This window comes from Taeniopygia guttata, chromosome 1A, assembly GCF_048771995.1.
Source record: "Taeniopygia guttata chromosome 1A, bTaeGut7.mat, whole genome shotgun sequence".
Lineage (NCBI taxonomy): Eukaryota > Metazoa > Chordata > Aves > Passeriformes > Estrildidae > Taeniopygia > Taeniopygia guttata.
Window position 1 is genome coordinate 58,514,782 of NC_133025.1, and position 21,569 is coordinate 58,536,350.

The 21,569-nt window shown below is 39.9% G+C and overlaps 1 protein-coding gene across 30 annotated transcripts in view; it reads left to right on the plus strand.

Moving 5' to 3' along the window:
• The window catches only part of SOX5 (SRY-box transcription factor 5), a 612,816-nt gene that overhangs the window by 214,631 nt on the left and 376,616 nt on the right, over positions 1–21,569 (plus strand). Inside the window, exon 4 of one of the 30 annotated variants that reach the window (XM_072923578.1) lies at positions 4,527–4,640. The exons of the other annotated variants lie outside the window; for them this stretch is intronic. The gene's annotated coding sequence lies outside the window, so the exon portion shown is untranslated. The remainder of the gene's footprint in view (positions 1–4,526; positions 4,641–21,569) is intronic. 30 annotated transcript variants of the gene reach the window in all.

The following is a 21,569-nucleotide window of genomic DNA, read 5'->3' on the forward strand; positions in this document are numbered from 1 at the left end:
ATTAAATTTTGTGTCTGCCTCCAGAGAGTGTCAGTGTATAATAACATGGTAATTTTTACACATCTTTATGAGAAATGGGAAAATTAATTCTTTCTGACAAGTTGTAATTATTCGACTTGGAACAGTTGCAGCTGAGCAGTTTGCATGCCTGTTGTCTGTTATTGCACAGTGCAAGGGGAAAACGTGGGGATGGAGATATATTGTGTGTCTGAGAGTTTCTAATAGCTTCTGACATTTTAGCCTTGCATATTATCAGGGTGCTCTTTAAAGGAGTGGGGACTGTAATCTGCTGCCTAGCCAGGGACACATACGTAGCAGTGATTGGAGATGGGGCAGGAAGGATTTTGTTCTGGCCGAGGATGAGGCAGGAGCTCTGTCATGAATTTGCAAATGGTTAAAGCAGTACGTGTGATAACATTCTTTGTACTCTTTCACCTCATGATTTTTTCCCCTTTAATGAAGGCACAGGTAGAAGAAAAGTGTGTGTTTCAGCTGCACAAGCAGAGCCCTCCTGTTTAAGTGTGTCCTTTTCTTTCCTGGGAGTTGAAGGCACTTAGCACCTCTCAACCTCAGGGGACTGGCTCCCCAAAAAGTTGTCTTTAACAGTAAGAATATTTAAAAATTAAACACTCTTCTTGTTGAAGCATGAGCTTTCCAGACAAATATTTTCATGAGGGTAACTTTGTTCTTGGCTAACTTGGGTTTCAGAGTTTCTGCTGAAAGGTAGGACACGTCTGCGAAGCACAGGCCTGAAGCATCACTGGATGTATTAGATAAAAAGGAAATTTATTCAAGAGAATGAAGTGTGTATTCATGGCTTTGAAGGCAAACCTGGCAGTAGTGGGTGCTGCATTTATTTTTGTCCTCCTGGAATAGTCCCTTTGGGATAAGCACATACTAAAGGCAATGCTTAGAAAACATTTTATCAGACACACATTAAAGGAAATAGAAGTGCCACACATGAAAAAAAAAACAAAAACACATGTGCCTGCTTTCATTCCCGGTGATTTATCATGGTTGTCCTAGCTAGAAGGGTGCTTATGGTTTGGAAGGTGCTACTCCTTCCTGTAAGACACTGAAGAGGTTTTGTTCTTGTGGGTGCTTGGCATAGGCAGACACCATGGTTTAGAAATATTTATTTGTCCGAAATGTAGCATGCTAGCTTTGATTTATGGTTCCATCCAAACAAATGCCTTTAGGGCCTTTGGGCACTGTGTGTGACTGTGTCCAGGGAGCTCTTGTAGAAGACCCTGTGCCTATAAGAGAGATTGGTGTTAATCAAATTCATTGGGATTCATGCCGAGATCCCAAACTCGGGCAGCACTCACTTCATTTAGACCGGCGGCATGGTGGGCTGAATTAACAGATCTTGAAGTTAGCAGTGGTGGTGAAGCAAGCACTGCCCATCTGGCACAGCAAGAGCATGGGCTGCATCCCTGGAAGGTGCTCATTTCCTGCTGGGGTCACCTGTGATGGTGGGAGAACTGCCTTGGCAGTACATGGTGGCCTCTCTGACCTGGAATCAGACACCTTTCCTTCAAACCCAGCAGGGAACCTCTGCTCTGATTTGGCTGTTGGGGAGAGCAGGCAGTTTGGAAGTTCATCCAGTCAGCCCTGGATCCTAAAGCAGCCCAGGTGAATCATCGACAGAATGACTGTCTGCTGCATTTTAACTCCCTGGGCAGTTGTAGGAATGTAGGAGTCAAATGGATCCTTACTGAAGAACCACAGATCACAGAAAAAGCTGAAATTTCCCTGTAAAATTGTCACCTCAATTTTTCTTCATTTTTTCAAACATGTGGAGGTTTTATTTTTCATTCCAGTGAGACAAGCATTGCATGAAGAGAGAGTTTCTCTTTTACATGCATAATAATTAACTTCCAAAAAAAATCAATGTTGGTATGAGAATTACCTTTTGGTAAGAACACATGCAACTCTTGAGTTGTGCCTTCAGGTCTTCATTTTTCTTTCCTTCCAGGAAAGGCTGCAATTTTTTCCTCCTCTGCAGAAACCTCTGCTAAGTGCTGTCATCTGGCCCTCTTAAACCCTTTTAGACACTCCTTGCTGCTTTTAAGGAAATACTGCTCAAACCTCTATTTCTGAGAACATGGTCTTCCTGTGCCACACTGAGCCACTGCATTCAGGAAGACAAGAGTACCAAGGGTTTGTCGGTTTTCTTCCAGTTCCTTTTGAAACACAATAGAAGACAAATTTCAAGTTAAGGCAAAGCCTGGGCTTATTCAGCAAGAACTTAATAACAGTCTTGTAATTGCAAATTGAAAACAGAAAATCATAAAAAAAAAAAATCCCCAACCAAGGCCAAATAAATGCTATAGTTCTATCTGAACAGCTGGATATAATGATATATGTGTACATTTCTGTAGCTGATTGACTTCTTACCTAACCTAGAATCACCTGGAGAGGTCCCAGGCTGGTGAGAACTCAAGTCTTGGCAGTGTCCTGTGACCTGGGATTATTCTCTTCAGTTTTCATTGCCCTAGTCTTTTATAACTTCTGTCCTCTCTTACTCCTCTTTGGAATTAAATATTGGCCTGCAGTCTTATGTACTTAACAGTGACTTTTCTTGATTCACACAGATTAGCCAGGGTGTCTGTGGGCTATGAGATTGCAAAACCACTTTAATTTTCTTTTGCTCACATTTAACTTGGACCTGACCAACTGTTTTCCACCTACTGTCACTTATTTCCCTCTTAGGTGCAGAAATGCACCCAGCTCTTTTTTGCTGGGAGATCTTGGGAGCCCACAGAGCTTTGCTGTGCCATCCCACTGGCTGTCATGCATAGGTGATGTTAGCCATGTCCTAGGTGTAGTGGAGTGGGAATGATTTTGGGATGAACTATGAAAGATACAAGAAAATCCATTTTGTGTTGGTTTTGGTTCTGCAGTGCACATGAGCTATGCATGGAAGTACTTTGGAGAGATCTACTCTTTGTTAAATGGCTTCACCTAACCAAAGCTTGTTGACTGAATATTTACGTCACCTTATTACCATTATTCTCATGAGATTTGTGCTGTATTGTTTGTTGCAATGCCCCTCCCTTCCCAAAACAACACAAAAGAAAGTGAAAAACCCAACCCTAAAATACCCCAAAACATATTTCAGCACTGAACTCCCATTATATGGCAACTTGAATGATTGTTGTAAGATTTTATTAAGTGATTTTAGTAAGACAAATGCAGCTTTTGGAGAGGTCACTGCTCATTCAATAACTTTTTTTTTCTTTTCAAATAAGGGGGCTTGCTCTTCCCATCTGAGCATAGTACTTTGAGAGTTCTTCAGGCTGTTTTGGAAAGCTCATTTTAGACAATACTCCCACATTTCTGATCTACAACCTGAGTATAAATGATAAAGAAGTAAGCAAAGACAAGTCACCAAATGGGTTTAATTTATTTTTTTATTCCAAACTATCACCAAGCCCATTTTGAAATATGTTTTCATGCATGCTGCTCAATATACCCATTTTCTACTTATGAAGAAGAAAAGAAAACTCTATTCTTTGCTATTTCTTAAGAAAAGAAGGGAGAAAGGGGATTATTTTGGTTTTATTCCCATAGTTTCCCAAACTATCAGTCACACAGGGTGTCTGTTCTGTTGCTGATATTAACATGGTGCTGCTCCATGTATTATGTGCAGAAAGTTATCAAGTATTATTTGTTGTGCTGGCCTGAATTCTATATCGTAAGTTGGAGTTTTGCAAAAAGTCCTGACTATGCCATTTTTTTGTAATTTTTAAAAATTATTTGGGGAACAGACGGTGGTTTAGGACAAGAGGTGGAGTTTTCATAACTGGTTCATAAACGTAAAAATTGCTATTTAAACATAAGTAAGCTTTATCTGTAATAATGCCTCCCTTCTGTGGGGCATTTTCCACAAACCCAGTTTCTTCACACCACTTCTTTTTTACAGATGGCAAAATGAGACTTAGCTTAATTGCTGTAGAATTCTAAGAAAGATAGCAGCAGATTAAAGACTAAATCGTGTTTCTTAAATTGCAGTCCAGTGTTTGAAAATAGAAGCATCTTTCTTTACTGTGATAGATCAAGCTTAGCAATGAGTGAATGAAATCATCACCAATAAAATAAAGGGATCTGGTTCAGAAATTGGGATTTTTAAAATTTTAAAATTATTTTTTCAAATTTTTTTGAAGTTGACAGACTTATCTGAGATTCTGCATCACCATACACATGCTTGTGCTCTTCTTGAGTAATCCTCGTCAGAGATTTTCCTGTGCTAACCACATCCAATAAAATATTGGTCATATAACCAGATCTGGCCATCTTCTGATGGGCTTTGCTGACTGAGCTGCAAAGTCACTGAAGAAGTGGAGAAGTCAATGGCTGATCATTGCTACTGATTGCTCTGTCACTTCTGGCTGCTGAATTAATCTCCCTATTGCTTTTCCTTCTGTAAGACAGAAATAACACCTACTTGGCTTTAATGAGTAGCATTGTGTTTGATGAGAAACAGCAATGTAAAAGTTTTATCACACTGCATCTGCTTCCAGTTTCAGCATGATTCAGGCATGCTACTGAAGAGCTTCTCTGCGCAGCAGCAGGCATGGGAAGGGATGGAGAAACTTTGGAGCGTGCTGGAATTCAGTCTGGGTTTGGAGGAGCAGGTCTGTACATCATGACTCCTTCCTAGTCTGTAGCTCTCTAGCTTGACCCAGATTCTTATCCAGTCACAAACCTCGAGGTCCAGGCCCAGCTGGGCAGTTTGGTGCCCCAAATATGCCCCGTGTTTTCCTGCCCATAGGTGGCATTTCCTCCAGCCTCCCACCACTGCCTGGACTGCGCTTCCCTTCTCCGTCTTTTCTGGTTCTGCATATCAGAACGTGATTAAAATCATTATATCCCTATCTATATCGTTCTGTCTGTTTTCCTTTTAATTAGGTTGTAAAACAATTAGTTACCACCATGTCTCTCTCTTCCTCCTCTCCTTCTCTTTTTCTGTGACTCCCCCTGTGCGCCCAGAGCTGTTTGTTCTCCGTGGGAGGGGAGGAGGGGGCCCTACCGTCTTGCTTTATTTACAGCAGGGTGAAGGTCAGATATAAACAGTTTTTGTTCTTGTGCTGTTGCTTTCTTTTGTGACCTATCCTGCATTGTTTGGCTTTTTTCCTCTCCCGTGCTTTGAAGTGCCGCACACCAGGTGTTCCTGTTCTGAATTACACATGAAAGGACCACATCCCTGGACTAATTAACTAGTAAACTGCACCCGCCTCCCCTGGGTTTAATTGGTGCTGCTCTTAAAAGGGGAAGCCAGTTTCTTATTCCTCCTGATTTCACATCGTAGTCATCTCTTCTTTATCTCCCTAAATACAGAAGATACTCTTGAATTTCTCACTCCCAGGCCACACGGTGCTTAATATGTCTTCTCATTTCACAATTAATAAAACAATTATGCTGTACAAATTTTTTGAAACAAATCCTCCACATGTTTTCTTTGGCTTTTTATTTGTTTTTGTTTTCCTTTGACTCCTAATTTCTTTGTGTCTGATGGTTGCAGCCTCTCTGGGGAGAGCAGCATGCAGAACTGCACTGCTCCCCTAGAGATGGAAGATCCAGTATCTTGCTGCTAATTATTTTACTTGATAGTGTCGACCCACCAATAGCATTGGTGTATACCAACATCTTTGGTGTACAGCCAATGAGCCATTCCACGGCTCACAGTTCCTTTCCTGGGGCAACATTTCTAGCAATACAATGAGCAGGAGTTATTGGGATTTCTTTGTTCGGCCTGGTGGTTGCATCTCTCTTGTCTCTGTGACAGGGTGCGCCATGCTGATGGCAGAAAACTGTGCAAAGTGGTCAAAACCAGCTTAAAATTAGCAAGCCTAAGTCAAAACCAGCTCATTCCTGTGGGCCCTCTGAAACTGCTCAGTGCAGGTTTTCTGTGAACTGGATAAAGACCCATCTTTAGGGTCAAGCGGAGCAGAACGCTGGAGAAAATCGAGCAGATTGTCAAGTGGCACTCACTGTGCCATGTATCCAAATTGGGTTCTGTGTCTGTAAAGGTATGTATAGATATTACTTCTCATGCTCCACCTGTGTCCTGCACCAGCTAAAGGACATTTTGGGCACAGCTGGTGGCCCCCTGCTGTAGTGGGTTTGATTCGCTAATTTGAGATTTTGAGCTTTTTTTTTTCCCTGAAATTTGAGGGGTTTTTTTGTTTTTTTTTTATTTTTGTCGGACACAGAGTAAACTGTTATCAACCTCTCTTAAAACATCGCTTCTGTGATACAAAACCAGGACACCTGTGCATTCAGACTCAAGATCCTTGCACTTTTTGGGGCTGTGTCAGTCTTGGGGCACAGGGAGGTCCCAGACTGGTGCTGCTGGCAGGTGGGGTTGAGGAGCAGAGAACCACCAGTCATGAGCATTTGCATGAAAAAGGTTGATTCCTGTTAGGTGTTTTTGCCCTTGAATGTGCTAGTTGTATTGACCTTCAGAGGTGCTGAGGATGATTTCATTCCCAGAAATTACCCAAATAGGTAATGTCTTGAAAGGTTGCTGGTTTAGGTTTATGGTTAGGGTATGTTTGTCTGTCTTAGGTATTTTTCCACTAATCCTGAACATCCTGTATCGTCTGTTAATTGAAGTCCTTATTAAGTCCAGTGAATTCTTTCCTCCGATTTCTGTCTGAGCTAGTCCCCATTCATTTGAGTTGAGTTGTTTTCAACTTGAATTGGAGTTTCAAACTTAACAGTCTTTTGAAATAGAGGAAAAGGATTCAGGATGCCAGAAAGTGAGTGGGATGCAGCAATATTTTTAATAACTTAAACAACATTTCTCTAGGTAGGTGTTGTAGGGTAGGAATGAGAGTATCACATACCTGCCTCTTTCTTGGGTATCTGGCAGATGGAAAAACTGAAACACTTTGCTGTATGTGAATGTTTGGTTTCAGATGTGGGACCTGAATATTACTCAGATGTATATTTTCTTCAGGGCAAAAGTTATTTCTTGAAGACAGTAAATGCCAGTAACAGTTTTGTGCCAAATTAAAGATGGTACAGAGAAATGGGAGCTTTGCTGTTAACGCCACAGAGCATCGGATTAGGAATTTGGAGGTGCTGATGTAAAATATAGCAAGGACGCGCTGCTTTCCTGGGAAATCCTGATCCTGTGTCCAATGATGGTGTGAATTAGGACTGCAGTGGGGCTGCTATCAGGTTTTGTTGATCCCACAAGATCCCCCCTCTCTTCCTTCCCACCATGCAGAAGCTGGATGTTTTTGGGGGTTTTTCTGACAATAATCAGCAAAGTCATCACTTTGTACTCCCTGAGAAGGGTAAGTTTTACACTTTTGTAGGGTGCAAAGTGACTCTTGTGGATCATGTAATTTCCCAATGGGAGCTCAGGCTTTGGGGGATCCCAGCTGGCACTGGAGGACTGACCTTAGAGCAATTAACTGTAAATTGACTGAAGCTTATATGTCAAAGATGGTCTGAATTTTAATTGACACACAGCTTAAGATGGGTATTTTTATATACTAAAGCAGCTACTTTAAAACACACATGCACAAAAAAAAAAAAAAAAAAAAAAAAAAAAAAAGCTGGGAAGTCACCTAGTTTTAGCAGAAGGTAAATGTAGAACTTTTGCCTTCATAAGCTTCATAGCTCCGTGAAATCCATTCCTTGCTGTCTTGATTTAAAGGGCTTGAAATCTGGAGCCTCTTTTGCATTGTATTTGATTGCTTAGTTTAGTTTTTCCTGAATTCTTAATTTTATTTTAATCCATTTTTGCTAAAAATTGCAATAAGTTCCCTTTCAGAGAAATTTTGCTTTAAAAAAATCCTTTCAACCTGGTTATTATTTTCTAGCAAAGATGTTTTCAGCTTAAGGCAGATACAAATGAAAACTCAAAAAAAGACATTTTATTGCCAAAAAAGCACTGGTACAATTCAAAAGCACCTCTTGCTAAATCATTTGTGAGTGTCTCATCAAAAGCATAGGATATGGTTTCGTTAGCGCAGATCAGGGCTTTGAGAGTGGTTGTCATGCACCTTCTTAATCTTAGTCATTTTAACCCTTTTCCAATTTTTTCTACCTTTCCCTCCGAGCTCTGATGTTCTGTAACTTTTTGCTGCCTTCCCGTTCAAAGGTACATTTGCCAGTATTTTTATGATTAACTTTTATATGCCTGAGTTTTTCAAAACACTGTCAGGTTATAACACAGTGTTTAAAGGCCCATACTCATCTTTTTTTATTAATCCTACCTTTCTTTGTCAAACCTGAAAGTCCTCTTTATATTTCAGCTTTTATTTTATTTCATCCTTCAGAAAACAAAACAAAACAAAAAAAAAAAAAAAAAAACAAACAGAAAAACCAAACAAAAAAAAAAACCAAACAAAAAAAAAAGAGAAAGCTACTGGTGTAGAATTTGAAATTTAAGGAAAAACTTGCAGTGGCTCCTGTTGTTGCAATCTGGCAGCTAACTGAGCTACTCCACTTAGTTTCAAAGAAATTATAGTCACAGCAAATGTATTTTTCTAACTGTTTTCTTTTTCCTTATCCCTCAATCATAATATCTAGAGATGTGACATAATGGCTCTACGAATTTAGAGGGGAAAAAAAAAAAGATATATGGATTTTGTTGTTGCTGTTGAAAGAAGTAGTTAGCAATGTTTCTGCTTATAAAACTTTTTATTTTAAAATTCCACAAGTTTAGATGTCAGGCTTAAGGTTTAGCCTTACCACTTGTGTGGTGGTTGGAGAATGGGAGAATGCTAACATAATATGTAGAAAAGCAAGGTGTAGTTACTGTTGTGCTGCTAGATTGGCATTAATTAAAAGTCAATCTCTTATATGTATTTGTATTTTGGCACTTTGCTCTTTCCAGCTGGCCCCTCTCCCTGAATGTCTCCTACCTCTTTCTCATCTTTGTTCCTTCCCAGAGCACACCCCCTGAAAATCCAGATTGTGTGATATGAGAATGTACTGAGCTCTCACTTGCACTCAGATGAAAGACCTGATTTGTTAATTTGAGCTCTTTTTAAAAACAAGACTTAAATTAACTATTATCTTAATCAGCAATAAAATCCATTCTTTAAATTACTTGTTTCGCTGACTTATTAGGAGAACTCTAAATAGTTTCAGCAAGTATTGTTGTAATTGTTTCCTCCTTTGATTTTCATTTCCTCAGTTGTCATCATCTCCTGGCAGCGGCAGCAGCTGTAAAGCAGATCTTTCAACAGCCTAGTTAATTCTGTAGAAATTAATCTGATTTCAAGCCCCTTATTGATACAGAGATTTGTGTGCCTCAGTGTGCCTGTGCCTGCTCACCTCTCACACCCATCTTTTCCTTCTCACGCCAGCCTCATGTGCAGGTTGAGTCATTATCTCCCCCTGTTTATTGCTGTGTCCCTATCAAGTGCACTGGCCTCTTCCATGGAAATACAGAAGCTTGTGTGAAACAGCTCATGTGTCTGTAAGAAACACTGGTTTTCAGCCAATCTGTGTTCCTTTTATTTACTTCCATTCTGTGTATGCAAGAGGAGACTGTAAGTTTTATTTATGTGCAACTCCATAGAAGTGTTGCTGTTGTCTTGTCCATATACTGCCATAAATCAGGAGATATCCTTAGGTGGAGCTGAGGCTACCACACCCATACCCATAAAATACTGCCCAGATATTGGCCAAATGATGGCACCAAAACAATCCTGATGTTTTACTCTTGAGAAGCTCCCAGGTGAGCTGAAACTGTATAATGCTCAATGTTCATGTTGTGCTAGATTTGTTTTCCTGAGAGGAAAGATAAAGCTTCTTTGTGGAGTAGAAAAATTGTAAAAATAAATTGCATATTAAACATTCTTTTGTAATAAGGGAAAAAGATATTATTATAGCTTGCCATAACTCTAAAAAGAATACTGAAAGAAAGTTTTTCTGCAGCTATTGGCATATTCCACTAAGCAAATTAGAGGGTTATTGTTATGTAATCTAAGTATTAATAAAAGATGTATACAACTGAACAGCAGATTATTTTTGTAATCCTTTTTGTGATCTTTACAGCTTTTGTAGTATCAGAAATTAATTTTAGCATGGTATCTTAATTTCCATGCTGTCATCTGTATACCTTAATTGCTCTGTCTACAATAAAATGTTACCTCTTCCTGTTGTCTGCAGCAGCTCTCTGATAAAGAGCAGCATCCTCTCCTCATCTTTGTGACATGATAACTTAAACACCATCATGTAAATGCTTTGCATGGCTTTAGGATAAACAGTGACAGAGAAGGATAACATTTTATCACTTTAAAGATGATAAAATAATAGGTTTTCTGTGACAATACAAGTGGCAGAGGCAGGCATAGCTTTTCCAGCTGGAGAGAGATTTGGGTCAAGTTCTTAAAGGAAGTTTAAATGGAAGCTGTCCTTTCTACATGTGTATCTGTCAGTAAAATGTGCAGCAATTCTGTTGTGGGGAGGAGCTTGAGGTGTGGAGCCCTGCACTCTCTGGATGATGACTGGAGTGAGATTAGTGTTCTTGTTCTTTAAAGCCTTTATTCAGTGGCTGTTAGATGAATGGGAGATGAGGGCTGTTTTCTCCCTCTCTTGCTGTCACGTGAAGTCAGGCATCGGGGAAGAACTTCACATGCAGTTCCAGCTTGTGAATACTTAAAAAATAAAAGTTTTAACAATGGTTTTATTTGTAGAGTTGTTCTTTATCTCATTTTTTGAAATGCAAACAATAACATTAGAAAAAAAATCAAAAGCATCCTGCGGAAATGCTATTTGGGATTCACAAATAAACTCTCCATGAAAATCTTAGACTCAATCCCATCAGAATAGACTTAGCCTTTCAGCCCTATGAGACAGATAAATCGAGTATCATGCAGTTTAAAACTAGCATTTCTTCTGAGTGAGAGTTATAAAATCAGTGTCCCATCGTTCATGCATTGGCATCAGACTGCATTATTTTAACAATGATGATTTTTATTTGGGAGACTATCAGTTCTTCCTCACACTAGCTAAAAGTTTTATCTCAGTGCTTGTATATGTGCTATATATATTTGCAAAAGACTTCACATTTGTTCAGATGAGAGAAGATAGATCATAGTACTGAATGATAAAGATAAAAGATGAGACCAATTGAAAATTTATTCCTATTGTGAAATGCAGCCTTTTGCCAGTGACTACTGGTTTAAGCTCTGTGCATGTAACTTAAACCAAAGCACAGAACCGGAGAACAAACCCCTTGCTAAGGCACCTCTTCAGTCACTCTGCTGAAGTGGCATTTTCCTGCAAGCCTTGAATTTGTTATCTCAGTGGTGGTAGCAGTGTAGGTGTGCCTGCAGTCTTATGCATATGGAGACTTGCTTATAGAAAAATATTCTGAAATTATAGTATAAAGGGCAATCATGGAGTATTAAACTTGCAGTTTAATGTGGGTGAGACCACAAATGCACACCTGCCTGCCTATGCAGAGGCTTAGGTTCCTTTCAAAGAGTAGAGGGCTTGGGCTACATAAATGTTTTCAGTGATGTGTTTGGAGTTGATGACTGTAGTCCAAGGCTTGCTAAGGATGATACTTCTCTTTGCCTCAGCTTCCAGGGACCTTGAATTCTTCCCTGCACAGACAGAAAACATTCCTGGTCTCATGTTTATGGTGCTATAAGGTGACAGAAACAAGGAGGCTGTCTGGCATGATACTGAAATGTCATTTTTGTCACAAGTATCATATCTCTCATTGGTCCAGTAAATCTCTTCCAGGTGCTTAAGCTAATAATTTATAATGGTATTTCCTGAATACAGGTATGTACATGATGCAGTTTTCCCTGCCTTAGGTTCTTGTTTTCTTGGATGCTTTCTCTGCGTTCATTGAAGGAGTAATTGACTGAAACTTGTCACTAACTTTCGGATTGTCACTTAGAAGCAGGAAAGTCCTTCAGATTCTTCATCTTGAGTGCTTGTATTTTTCCTACTTTCTAGCTGACACATATGTATTACAAGGCAAGGAGTCTAAAACAAACCTTGAAATTGGTGGTTTTTTGGTTTTGTTTTTGTTTTGTTTTTTGGGGTTTTTTTTTGGTTTTTTTTTTTCCAGATCGTAAGTTGTGTGCCTTATTTCAGCCACTTTTTCATTAAATCTATATAAAATCAGACTTGGACAGCCTCATCTAGCAGCATGTTCACTCAGACAGCATCCCTGCGCAAAGCAAGCTGCTACTTTGTGACTAACCCATGCTCTGCAGGGTTTGGGAAAGAGTAGAAGCCAAAATTCTCTGGCACTTTGAAGCTTCTTGAGCACATGAGGAGATTGAAGCTCCTCTATAGGGCTGATTTATCCATGGTGGCCTATGCTAATGCATTGCCTCTTCCTTGCACACGCCTGCTTTGCATCTCTGTGGAACACTCGGGAAATTTGAAATATCTTTGAAGGGATCATGAGGGCTACCAGATATCAGATGAGTCAGAGGTCTGTTACTTAAAAGGAATCCTGCAGGACTCCTGTTTCACTGGTTTCCATTCTCCTCTGGTCTCCACTGGAGACTAATGGACTAATTGGGCTAAAATATTACTCAAATGAAGCTGCTGCCCTTTCCTAAACTAAAAGGGGTTACTAAGCCACTGTTGTAATTTAGTTATTCAACACAGAAGAAATGAAGAATGAATTAGTTATAAATATGCATGGTATGGCTTTTTAATATACAGTCTGCTCAGTGTTATTTTGCAGTAGGTGCTCTGTTGAAAACAGACAAACTTTGTGAAATAGAACTGGTGCAAAGTACTGAGCTGGGATCTGCATGACAAAACCTGCATGGTTTTAGGCTTTTCCCACCAGTGCTATCCTGCATGCAGCATGCTTGGCTTGTGCAAAAGTCAGGGGTAATTTTCACCTTGAATTTTATAACTAGTCTTAGATTTTGAGCACCCAGAGTTAGTTTTGTCTGTATTGGGGAGGTCTTGTCTGTTTATCTAAGTGTGTGGGATGCACCAGATAAGACTCTACAGTGTGATTCTGTGAACACAAATCTGCTTGTACTGCTGACAGAAAATACTCTGGCTGTTGCCTGCCAGAACTCTACTGGGAAAATGAGGGGTGGGGAACATGTTACAGGAGCTGACTTAACTTCCAGTGTCAGTAGGAAAGGAGAGAATAAATCAACAAAATGTGGAGCATCAAATTGCCAGGACCAGTCAGTATTCATCCATGACTTGTAATGGAATTCAGATGGGAGATAGACACCCTAACAGACCATTTGGAGGAAACAACAGCAAAGAATAGGGTTAGTAAACACAAAGATAAATATGTTATGTTTCAGAAGACTTAATGTGGTTTCTGTAAACAGAAGTTGTGTTTCACAGATTGCTGCAGCTCTGCAGAGGAGTCAGGGGGAGATGCTGGTGTTACCTACTCTGATTTGAAAAGGCATTCCACAGGTCTCTGGCCAAAGGGTCCTGGAAAAACTTACCTGTCATTAGATAACGAGTAAGAGTCTCTATGGATGAATAATTGGCTGAAGGGTAGGAAACAAAGGACAGTAATAAACCGACAGTTTTGACAGTGTAACAGCCAGTGGTGCAGTTTCACAGGATGCCTGTGCTGCTAGGGTATCTGTTGCTCAACAGATACCATAAATGATCTGAGAAAGGAAAATTTCTAAAAGGTTGCAACTTCTGACAGGTTATTCGAGGAGTTGAAACCAAAACAGATTGCAGAGAAGGATCTCGCTGAAACCAAGACAGATTGCAGAGAAGAATCTCACATTAGTGAGTGACTGGTTGGAAAAATTAATGTCAGGTAAAAATCTCTGTGTATAAATTGTGAAGTAATGCATATGGGGAAAAATAGTTCTAATTTTGCATAGAGAGTGGTGAGCTGTAAACTAGTTTTCGTCTCAAGAGTGTCAGTTCAGTGTGTAGTACCAATGAATAAAACAAGTAGCATGCTAAGAGTTACTAGGAAAGGAACAGTGAACAGTTTTATGCCACTGTGTTTACATAATTATTATGTCCATTAGTGTTGTATCTATGATCCAGCCACATATGAGAGGCTGTGTTCCTTTCTGGTTGCTCTCTCCCTTGCCCTATCTCCACAATAGAAAAGATGTAAAAAAATTCCAAGGACACCAACATAACCCACTGACAAATTGCTGGAGGATAGGAGGATATACTGAGGAAATGCTGTGCCATAATTTTGTATTCTCTCTTGATCACCTTGTGGCACTCTATAAGGCAGAAGACAGAGCTCCTGGTCTGGTTCAGTCTCTGGTGTGTCACAATTTCCTGTGAGGGGTCAGTAGTTTAGGGTGCATGTAGGTTTTCAAAGTCTTTGCTCAACCCTTGCCAATGGATTACAATGGTCAGAGTGCTTAGCTGGATGTTATTGATGTATGTTATATACCTAATGTACAGCCAGGAAAGCACCAACAGCTTATAGCTAGTGCAATGCTTTAAAAAAATACATTATATTGTAATGTACCTTTATTTGTTTGGAAGATAAGAGGTTTCAGATGTTATGACACATACAAACTAAAAGTTAAATGAAATACTTTGGTGGTCCAATGTGGTATAATAATAGCCACAGCCAAGAATTGTGAACGAATCAAAGTTTTTATCCAAGAGTTTGTAGAGAATGAGAGAGAAATGACCAGAAGATCTAAAAGAGATCTAAGCTGAGAAATGTCAGGTATAAGTTAAAATAGCTCATTAAAAAATCTATGTTAATAGGACCTTTCATCACCTAACTGAAAATGTCTTTTATATTTTACCTAGTCATTAACTCAATTGTTCATGATTCTGCTTCTGGTGTAATAGGGGCTTTAAACAGGTTCTTTTCTGAAGGGAATATAATTTTTGCTTTGTTCACATTGTAATGCAGGATAATATATATTCCCATAATCTTGTTAATGTATTGTCATATTTGAAAGGCAAGATGTTGAAACTGTGCATGAAAATATAAGAATGGAAGGATCTTTGCCATGTTGGCATGCAATGAAACTTATTTTCCAGTCTTCAGTTCCTAGACTCTAAATGGAGAGGGCTCCAGAGACTCTTGGATATATACATGCAGCATAGTTGGTTCTTGAGACAGGTCCCAAGCTGGGAGAAAAAATGATGTTCAGAAATAGTTTTCAAGGAGTAAAATACACAGATTATTTTAATTCCAAGGTAAGATATATGGTGGGGTCTCAACTGCAAGGCTGTAAGTTAATTTGCAAAATGTATTAGATGTTTTTTGCTCTAATTGCACTGCTACTATGTTATTTTGGTCTTGTTATAATTTTTTGCTGTTATTTTAGAACTGCAGTTTGAAGAAGAGGAAAGCAATTTCAAAAGTATTACTGAAACCAGAAGGAGTACCCCCCACCACCACCACCAAAATACCCCGCCAAAAAAACCCCAAGACCAATATCTCTGTGGACAAAACTCTTGTCAGTGCTGATAATGCAGGAAATACTTGGAAGAGAAAGTGGAAAAAAGCTGTGAGTGCAGCTGTGTGTAATTAATTGAAGGAATGTTATAATCACTATTATTAGGACAACTCAAACAATAGTTTTGGCAAATATTTTTGTAGCAACTAAAATCATCAATGAAGATGTTAAGGCACAGCATGAGTGATGATCAAAGACAGCAGTGGGCAGAGGGTGATGGGCACACACCCACAGCCTCATCCTCCCCTCTCCTGGCATGGCACTCATGGTCTTTCATATAAAAAAAGTCTACCAAGGACACCAACATAACCCACTGACAAATTGCTGGAGGATAGGAGGATATACTGAGGAAATGCTGTGCCATAATTTTGTATTCTCTCTTGATCACCTTGTGGCACTCTATAAGGCAGAAGACAGAGCTCCTGGTCTGGTTCAGTCTCTGGTGTGTCACAATTTCCTGTGAGGGGTCAGTAGTTTAGGGTGCATGTAGGTTTTCAAAGTCTTTGCTCAACCCTTGCCAATGGATTACAATGGTCAGAGTGCTTAGCTGGATGTTATTGATGTATGTTATATACCTAATGTACAGCCAGGAAAGCACCAACAGCTTATAGCTAGTGTAAAGCTTGCTGAGCTTCAGCAGGAGCAGTGCAGGGTGTGCAGTGTGTCCCCATCCCAACAGCCCCAGCTGGGAAGGGCTCCAAGGTGTGGGATGGCTGCCAATTGCCCTCCCTCGCCCTCCCTCACCTTCCCTCGCCCTCCCTCACCCTCCCTCATCCACACCTGATTGCTGCTCTGCTCGAGGCTGATCCCGCTCCCAGTGAGCAGGCAGCAGCCCCAGCTGTGTGCCATTTCAGTGTTACCATAGTGATGGGCAGTGGACACTGCCACCTTCCTCTCTTTAATTAAAGAGCGGATGCCGGGAAAGCCGATCTCTTGGTGACCCTCTTTAAGCTGACATCAACATGCTAATTGTTTGCAGTTCTTGCCTTCCCTCAGCAGTAGCAGCTCTGTCCTTTGTTCCTATCAAGGTCTTGCCTCTGTTTAGGTTAGAGAAGCAGGAACTTTTTCCAGAATCTCCCTGTGGGGACTGTTTCAAGCAGTGATTGCTCCAGAGTAAGTAAAATCTCTTTTGTCCTCTCCATTAGCAAGGTGGCTACAGAGGAATGAATGCTCTGAGACAGGAAACTTCTGCCTTCCCTCTGCTAAAAGCAGTCCTAGCAACAGTGCCAAGCAGGAATTTGCTCAGGGTGCCCTGAAGAGAGAATGATTATGGAACATAGGCATGCATCCTTCCGACCTCACCCTGCACTGTTTCAGTGCATCACAGCCTTTGCTAAACAAACAAGGCAGGTGGGGCCAGGGTGGATGTGACTTGGGAAGAAGTCTCCTGCCTTCTAACCCCACTTCAGCCGTTGTCTCACCTCTCTGCTTTAGTTTCCTCTTTTCTGAAATGGCACTAGAATTGCTGCTTGTCTGTTACAGAAAATAATTGGGCTTTCTCCAGGTGTTTTAATGTATAAAATATTTTATGAAGAAAAACTGCTGCTAGAGCAGTCAGTCTTCATCAGCAATTGCTCTACACCAGTGTCAAAGACTGTTATGGCTTTTCTGTAGGGATTGAAATTGCACATGGTATTCATATTAATGATAGGCAAAAAAATTACATTATTTAATGGCTTCTGCTGTATTATTTGCCCTTTTTGTTTAGCTTCAGGCTAGAGTCAATAGACAATTTAGCTCAAGAAAAATAGTCACCAAACTAGAAAAGGGATATTATTCATCCCATGTAGATGTAAGCAGAGCAAAAATAGTGTCAGATATCAAATTCAGAAAGCACTCGCAGCGCGTAAGTTAACTAGTGATTGCCACTGGATGTCCTCATTGCTGAAGTGTAGAGTTCAGCTACAAGATCCTAAAGATCATCAGCGACAAGAACCCTTGAAATGCAGGAGGCTATTCAAGCTATTTATACAGGGAGGTGGAAGGGCTGATATTCTTTGTTGTTGTTATTGTCTCCTTTATCTCTGGGCTTGCTTGAGTTGGAGCAAGATCTCATTTTCATGATAACTTTACAAGGCAGGAGGTAATTTATACATATGAAATACATCCTTCTAACACATCCACAGAACTCAAAAAAAATTACTTCAGCTGCAGAGCCAAGCTATCTGATAAAACAAGATTTATATTTAGGCTCATGAATTGCTTTGTACATAGTGCACATGACTTCTTTCCATAGCATTTTGTCTTTTGGAGTGTAAAACAGAAGCACAGAATTTCTCAGTCAGTTGATGAAACCCAGATCACTTTGTTGGTCATGTAAACACTCTTTCTCTGGCAGTTTTTGGTGTCTGTTGTCTAAGAGGAGGATAAAATCATAGAAAAAGCTGCTAAACACTTTACTGCCCTTGGAAGGAAAGATTGTTGGTTTTTTTCCCTGTTATCTACAACATCAACTGAGAATTGAGGTTGAAGAGTCAAACACTGACTGGCTCTACCCCAACCCACTGTTCTGTTACCTACAGAGGGATGTGGTCTCTTTTAAAATATACCACTGCTGTGGCCTCAAAGAGTGTCTAAAACAAATGCATCTCTACTATACTCATATTTCCTCCATATGAATTAGGCAAAAGTTTCAGAGCAGTGTTGAGCTGCACAGTACCAGCCCTAGTGAGCCACCCCAGAGTTTGCTGTGTTTCACCATGTAGAACTGTACTCTGCTGCATCGTGAGGATAAAATGAAGGTGTGAAGTTCATATCTGAATGTCAACATCCTACAAGTACTTTTTAAATGTATTATGCTCCCACTTTAATTTGTCTGTAGGCATTTGAATTTTCTTTATCAAGTCAGGAAAAACTGACAGGCGTCGCCAAAAAATGCATGTTGGCCTTCTATTCAAGTGAGACAGTGTGGGGCTGCCTTTTCCTGCAGATTTAGGAGTCTTGTTTATTTGACTGTCGCTTTAAAATGGCAGACTATTCATTTAAACCCAGATGCTAATAATAACACTGATGTAGAAAAACGTTTAATAATCTCAAACAATGGTGATTTGTGACTTCATTTATGCCAAGAACAGGACTGCAGAGGGGAGTGCTGTGTGCTGTAATAAATTGCAGCATGTGAGATCCAGCTTAAGCTAAGACTAAATGCTCAGTAGGTCAGTACGTTCTATCTTAATTTGAGCTCATCCATGCTAAGCTTTTTCTGCAGAAAATGTAGCTGAAAGGGCAAGGCTTCTCCCACCTCTTCTAGGGAGAGCATCTGCATGCTTCTGAGCTTTTATTGCAAGTTATTTGATGCTAGATGTTTGCTCCATTATGGCAGTGATTTTAACAATATTTTGGAATGAAAATTATTTGAGCAGATTAGTAATTGACCCACCCATTTACTCAGCATCAGGAGGCCAATTTCCTTTAGAGAACTATCAACTGCAAAGCCACAATTCTTGAAAATTTCTCCAAAGTTGCATGTTTGGTTGTATTTATTTCCTTTGCCTCTAAATACTGTTCAATATTGCCTTTGTCATTGACAAGTTGTTGAAAACACACCAAATAAATAGGATATACAGCCTATACAAGGACCCCAGGTTTTTTAACTTTTTTTTTTAAGGTCATTCCCATTAAGTATTTGATTTTTAAATGTGCAAAGGTCCTGAGCCAGGTTCTTTAATATAATACCCTCCCATATCCAAAGACCACAAATAATCTGCCTGGCCCCTTAGCAATGATGCAAAGGGTCCAGCAGGTTTCAGAAGGTTGTTTGCCACTCTGTAGTTAATACAGAAATGACTGCTTATATAAGCCAGAAGTTCTTGTGAACTTTTTTAAAAAGCAGGCATTTTAAGTATTTGAAATAGATTTTGGTTTTATCAAACACTTTCCTTGTATAATATGGATTTCTAATGAAAGCATATAGATCTTAAAGGGCATCTGCAAAGCTGAACAGGAGGAACACACTCCCCTTGTCTATCAGAAAGCATTATCCTGTCCATACTCAACAGAATGGAAGCAGTTTTATTCGGGCCCTCTGCCAACAAGAGGCATAGGTTGGCACGATGGAGGGATAACTGCTGGAGTTTGCCTGTGCAGGGCTGGTTTGATGTGGGATGGATGGAGGGATTTGCTGACATCCAGTAGCTACTGGAAATAGGAATCCCAGTGAGGAAGCAGGCATTACACAAGTATGTGGTGGAAAGACAGAAGCTCATAAAGCTGCGAGGGTTGTTTTGTAAAACGCCTGTGAGCAGCCAAATGGGACAATAGCAACACTGCTAATTCATTTAATTAATATGTAATTTACTTGGAGTTGTGTTCATTCTAGTCTGTCTTTCTTCAGAAAGATGTTTTCTGCTGTGGTGAAGCTGTGATTCATTTCCATTTCACTACTTTCATTTTCATGGTCTTTTTGTTAATTGTCAGAGCCTGTTTGATGATTACAGTGGCTAGTAAATGCATTGCTAAATTATGGTCATGAACAACAATGGAAAAAAAGACCCATTCATTTAGGGCTTTTTCCCTTTCTTTTCCTTTTTTTTTATTTTTTCCTCTTTTTTTTTATTTTCGGGTTTTTTTTTGGTTTTTTTTTTTTTTTTTGTTTTGTTTTTGTTTTTTGTTTCAAGCAATAGACTGTGTCCTGCTCCCTAGCAAAAACAAACAATGTAGTATTTCTCCTACCCTGCTGCTTTGCTGCTTTCTTGTTTTCTCTTTCATATGTTTTCTCATGGGGTTATATATATTTGCTGTATGACAATCTGGAAAGGAAAAGAGGAAGCAGAGCAGAAGTTGGAGTGCATTGGATCTCTGAGGGGTGCAAGGGGCATCCAGGAATCCTGGTGCCCCTTGGAGGGAACTGCAAACCCCTGAAATCCCAGAGGGAGGGTGTCCATCTAGGCCTGAAAGACCTTAAATAGCAGATAATTTTGAACTGCAGCAGAAAGGGAGGGTGTCACTCACTGGGCCAAATTTCAGGGAGATGGAAGCACTATCCCTCTGTGTTGTGGTTGTATTCAGTTAAGCTGTGCAGAAAGAAACAGAACTTGACACTTTTGCCAGCTTGGTGTTAAATTAGGCATTACCACAGGCCCTTCAGCAGAAACTTGCTACAGAGGATGATATTTGCATGCAGGGCTTTACATTTTTCCTTGCTTTTGCTTTTGCTGTTTTGTTCTTGCTCCACAACAGCAACTATGAAAATTGCTTCATTCAGTCTGTCTCTAATTTCAGTCCTCTTCCTTTTCCTGCAGAATTGTGGCATTTGCAGCTTGAAACCATCTCCCCTTTTGAATATATGAAATCTTCTTGCACAGCCAAAGATGGAAGATTATTTTTGGCCTACAGTCAAAAGATGGGTTGGTCCTGTCCAACCCATTAGTTTGTTTGATCAGTTTAACTGTGACATAGTAGCTTTCCCAATGCCATGCCTTCTCCTTTTATAGACAGAATCTGAATTGCTTTCAGTGCAATGGAATATTTATTTTGCCTGGTTTAGAAATGCTGTGATTTGAGAATATATGTCCTGGTAGCAGTGGTTACATTGCTTATTCTTTAAAGCACTACAGTATTAGATAAATTATAGATGTTCCAGTTAAGTAGCTGTGTTTGTAAATTAAATCTTTTGTGCTGTCCATTAAATGCAGTTCTGATTGACTCAGCTGAAATGAGTAGTGCCCAACGTGTGTTATCCAGACATTTGTCAGATATTTTAGTTCATTTCATTTCATACATCTTGAACTATGAAGGCAACCTTGTCATTGCAATTTTCACACCCTTTCTTTTTCTTTGTTCTATATGTCAGTGAAATCTTATCTCTTCAGTCTTCTGTCATAGGTTAATAGTCTGGAACAAACTTCATTTAAGACTCTTACATAGGAAAAATGGAGAAAGATTATAAAGAAAGTTGGTGGCCACAACCACTGTTAGGGAGATGGTATCTCACAGCCTCTGAGAGATTTGAAATATCAGCCACAAGTGTGGGAGAGGAAGAGAAGAGCCAACCTCAAAGGATTGACTCACTCAGTTCAGGTGCTGGCTGAACCCTGGGACCTCCCTTCACATCACAAAGTTCAAGTTTTGTATGGGCTTGCATGGATTTGCTTTCAAGGATGGGAAAAAATCCCACAAAGGTCAGGCCTGGATTTGCATTCGTTCAGTAGTGTTGTTATTGGACATAGAAATCTACAG